General features: G+C 44.1%; 1 pseudogene; it reads right to left on the reverse strand.

Moving 5' to 3' along the window:
• Nucleotides 1-5,094: 5,094 nt before the first annotated feature.
• Nucleotides 5,095-5,257, reverse strand: LOC130344994 (U2 spliceosomal RNA; annotated as a pseudogene).
• Between the last annotated feature and the right edge of the window lie 228 nt (nucleotides 5,258-5,485).

Genomic DNA, 5,485 nt, shown 5'->3' on the forward strand with positions numbered 1-5,485 from the left:
CAGGGCGTGGTTTAGCCTAAAACCACCCGAAGGTATATCGCTGGATCCTGGGCTAGGCACGGGGGCAATAAAGTCTCAGACGCCAAGTTACGGACAACGGTAGCTTTACTGAGGGTAGACAGTTGGTAAAGTCTATACAGTTCAGCCAGGGCCCAAGGAGGTGACCAGTGATGCAGAGACCTAAAGGGCTTGCTGGGACTTGTAGTAGGACTGGACAATTGAATGTAGACCACGCTGACTTGACAGATGATAGGGACTGACTTGACTTGACTCATGAAGCTGTGACTTTAGCTTACTTGACTTGATGGTGGCTGCAGGACTTGACTTTGTGGCCTCCAACACTCTGTACACACACTAGGCATGACTGTAACTGCAACCTCAGCAAAGACTTATAAGGAAAGAGAGCAAGAAGAAAGAAGCTAGCTCCCCCCAGGACTTATATGGGGGAGACTAGCAGGGAGCCCATAGGTCACTCTTGGGATTACCTGGTCACTGGTACCTCCTGGGTAACAATCACATGACATAACTCTTAAAGATACAACACATTTTATAATACAATACACTGCAGAACATATGTACAGGGAGGAAACAGGTGCAAAGGGCCCTGGGGAGACTGAAGGAGGCTGCCTGACAGGACAGCGTGGGCACAGGGTAATATCTCCTGTACTGGGCCAAAACATGTAGTTTTTACAAGCAAAAACCTCTGATCTGCATTCTGTTCCTATGTTCCTGTGTCTGGCCTGTGCCTGATATCTCAATTCTACCTGCAGATCACTTGTACCTATCAACTTATATGGTTTATTACTTTTTTAATAATATATAAATAGAAATATATATTGTAATACTATAAGTGTACATACAACATTCAAGCCTACAGTACAGTATGCTGCATTTTCTCATTCAGTAGTGTAAACAGATATACTGACATAGCAACCCAACAGAGGCCAAAGGGAGCTTTACATGTGAAAACCAGACACTTCAATCCAGATGTAGTCTGCACATAGCCTCATATTTCTCTTAATACATTTATTGTTGGTGTAGAGAAAGACCTATTCTCTAAAGCAACAATACATTTACAAAATAAGACATTGACATTGATACATTTCCCTAGCCTTGTCTACCTGCTTTTTAACTTATTTGCATTTTTATAGTTACCTGAAATACCAGACACTATTTCTCAGATTAATCAAACAACATTTCAATAGTCTAGTGATTTGAAACATTTAAAACATTTAAAAAAAAAAATTTCTAACACTGACGGTACTAGGTTTTCTTATCATCCTGCATTCACAATTCACCCTATGGTATTCATGCGAAGTGCTCCGGTTTATGGCAGTCAAGTAAATTATTTAATCACTACTCACTAATGATGTGATAAATTGAAAGCAACCACCATTAGAGATTTACTTCTAACTTTATGTGCTGTCATCTGATTTGTATGCTTCGTTCATTGCTTAAAGCCTGAAGAAACATAAAAATTAGTCTAACCAATCAATCTTATCTCCATCCTGCAGGAAACACTCTGTGACACTCTTGAACTGTCCAATCTGACTGTGACGGGTGCTTATTTACCAGTATGCTTATATTTGTTCTGCTTTTGCAAAATACTCAACACTTGACAGGGCCCTCCTGGGTCAGTTTTGGTTGGTCAGATATTGCTATAAATGAAAAGTATATTTCTATTCCATTCAAAGCTGTGAACATATTGTCATATTTTGCTATGCTAAGAAGTCATTTACCAGGCAACTTTGTAAATATCACATCTGGCCACATTAACAATAGGAAGCCACTGATGCGTAGATCTGTAGGAACTTATTCTCCATAAGCAATGCTACTTAGAACTGTAGGCAATTGAGTGGGTTATCTCCATTATGCAAACAGTTTGGCAAGGATGTAACATTTACATTGCCTGCAATATGCAGATGATATGTGTAATCACAGAGTTTTCTCAGTAAAGAGGCATAGCTATAAGCCTAGGGCGGCATCATCTTTTTTGTCGTGCAATACCAGTTGCTAACAAATACAGTGACTGTTGCATAATTCATGTCTGACAACAATTTTCTAGCCAATTGAAGGCTCCTTTTACATGGACACATGGGCAAATGACATCCTAATATGAGCGCTTATCAACTTATGGCGATCATTGAGAGTGGCCTTTACACCGTACAAATATTGTCAGTTCTGGGCCATACAAATGATCACTGTTCATGCAGCCATTCAATTACATTATTGTTGGCAGCACATCTACTGTTTACATGGTGAGATGTGCTGGCGATAAAATTATTTATAATTATATAAAATTATTTATAGGGTCTCCTGATCCCAGTTATCAGCCAATTAATGGGAGTTTGCTCATTTTTCAGCTCACCATTGGGTCTTCCCATGTAATAGTGCCTTATGTCTATGAGCAGTAACATTAAAGACATCTGCTTTAGACTCAAAAGATCCCTCTTGTACCACCAAAACAGCTCTGTCTGTCAAGGCATGGTCTCCACAAAAGCATGTCCTGTGGTATCCTGCATCAAAATATGAGCAGCAGATGTTGTAGGTTCTCTAAATTATCATATGAGGAATCCATGGAGCAGAACAGTTATTTTACCACATTGCTCAAATGCTTGGTTAAATTGAGATGTACGGAATTTAAAGGCTCAGTCAATACTTTGAACTCTTTATCATGTTCTTCCGACCATTCCTGATCAATTTTTACAGTGAGGAAGGAGCATTTTCCTGCTAAAAGAATACACTGCCATTAGGAAATAGCAATGCAACGAATAGGCATTTGTGATTGCAACAAAGTTTTGGTGGAAAATATGTGAGGCATTAACCCCTTAAGGCCCAAGCCCATTATGACCTTAACCCCTTAACAACCACGGACGTATATTTACGTCAGTGGCCAGCTCCATCAGTGGAGTGCGCTTCGTATCTGCAGGATAATTTATAGAAACTGGACCTGTGGGTGGAGGGTTAATTTCCACAAATTATTTAATCACAATTGATCACTGAGTGATCACTGAAACCCTGGTTTACCACCCACTATTAACTGAAACCTAAAACATAACTTTTAATCTTGCCAAAAATAAGAGTTAAAATGAAATGGACATATCTCCAGCCAGTATTGATCTTTTGTACTGCACGTCACTAAATGCTTATTTGCTTATCTTGTTGTGGCTGCAGTCCACGACAATGTTCTGGAGTGTCCACTATAGATTAAAACCTGACACACATCACCCCCCCCCCCAACTCCCCGACGTTTCACCACAAGCTGTGGCTTTATCAAGGACTAAAGGGTCAATGACCATTGACCCTTTAGTCCTTGATAAAGCCACATCTTCTGGTGAAACTTCGGGGGGGGGGGGGGGGGGGTGATGTGTGTCAAGTTTTAATGTATAGTGGACACTCCAGAACATCTCCTGCGCCCTATGAGAATACCACAGCCTCCAGTTCTGTACTTCATCCTCCCTCCCCCAACAGTGCAGGGACTTGTACCCCACCGGCTACCTATCCACCTTCTGTAGTTATTGCTAATACTGAGCAGGTACATGTGGACCAGGTACCACCTGCGCAAAAAGTTACTGACTGGGCGGTTACTATGGACTCTGATGACTCCCAGACTGCTAGGAGTTCACAGGATTCCTCGGAGGGCAGTGACACACCAGGTTTCTGGGAAGATAGCCCCCCAGCTAAGAAGAAGCTATTTAAGACCCCAAAGAAGTATACTGCCCCTCGAGACCATGATACCCAAAAATCATCTTCAGATGACTCACAGAAACATACTAGGAGTGACATGCATCACTCCTCTGCACGAAAGCCAAGAGTAGCTTCGGTGGTCCCCCATGAACCTCTGCAGGCATTCCCCGATCCTGTACTGCCATCTCCTGAAATGGCTGCTAACACCTTGAAGAACTTTCCAGAATTGCAGGCTTTGTTAGAATTCTTACCTTCCAAAAATGACCTACTCTCTATGGCATCTGACTTAAAATCAGCGTGGCAACAGGACCTCCAGCCGGTCAAAACCGATGTTTCTGAATTAAAGGCCAAGGTGCAGGACCTTGAGGTTTTTCGATCTGCGGTTTCATCTCAAGTACAAGCACTGCAAAAAGTCACACAGTCGCTCTCCGACCAACAAGCTGCTACCATAGAGCATCTGGACGATATAGATAATCGGAACAGACAAAATAATATTAGGATCAAGGGACTCCCAGAATCTGTTCCGCCTCAGGAGCTTGCTCAGTGCCTACAAAAGCTCTTTAACAAGGTTCTCCAAAAACCGCTTGATAACCAAATTGAATTAGATAGAGCTCACAGGGCTCTCAAGGCTAAAAATCCAGATCCCAGGTGCCCTCGAGATGTTATTTGTAGAGTACGCCATTTTCAACAAAAGGAAGAGATTTTTTTTATCTAAAGCCGAGGAACGTGCTCTCGATTCACCCAAAGTGCAAGAAAAAGTGCAAACGTGTTACACTAAAAAAACGTCCACAAAGGATGCGGTCTATCGCAAGCCCTTCTCCGATAGGAGAGAGGCCCCCCAACAAACCTTACCCTTCGCCTCCGGACCAAAAGGTACCTGCGAGGTTCCAGGTTCGATGTCCCTTTTCGCCGAAGCTACTAGGGGACCACAAATGCTCCCGGCATCCCCCTTGGCGTTAGCCAAGGTATCTGCCCGCAGAGCCGATAACGGTAGGTACCCTGCCAAAGCAGGGGTACCCGGGGTGTTTGCAGGGAGGTGCGGAACCTAATGGCCACACACACCTCCCCTAGACTGCCAGGAGGGACACTCAGAAGGGCTACCGCATCCTGACCAATCCTGTGAACACACAACAAGTGACACAGTGAGACAAAAATAAATAAATAAGTGAATGTGTGCAGATATACTGCCCGGACATCCGGCCGGCTCTATAAAAATTTCTCTGATCCTAGCCAGAAGGCCGGGAATCAAGAGGTGAGTGCCACAAGGTGAAGAGATTATGGTGCCCGTGCTTCAACTCAGTGAGCCCATCCTCCCAGTGAGTTTCGGCACCTCGGGGTCACCACTCCCCGAGGCACAAAAGTACCTCGGCTCTAGACCCTCTCAGCCTCATGGCGAGACCCGGAGGGAACAGGTCACATCGGGGCAGCTGTCGAGCTGATTCCTCAGAACCAGCCCCGGAAAGCCCTGGTACACCTGCATCCTCCATGCAGCACCCATCCCCACCAGCATGAAAACTGATAAGAACAGATACTACACTTGATCTTAGCCAAAAGGCCGAACAAAAGGAAGAGATGATGCACAAAGCACGCTCTCTGAAGAAAATCGCATACAATGGTGCGGAAGTCCAGCTGTATCCTGACCTGTCGCACCGATCCCTCAAACTTAGAGCGACCCTGCGACCTCTACTGCAATTGCTCCTGAATGCTCAAATCACCAATAGATGGGGGTTCCCATTTTCTGTAATTGCAAGACATGGACAGACAACAGCTGTCCTTCGCAGACAGAGGAACTACAGGG

This window comes from Hyla sarda, chromosome 1 (assembly GCF_029499605.1).
Source record: "Hyla sarda isolate aHylSar1 chromosome 1, aHylSar1.hap1, whole genome shotgun sequence".
Taxonomy (NCBI): Eukaryota; Metazoa; Chordata; class Amphibia; order Anura; family Hylidae; genus Hyla; species Hyla sarda.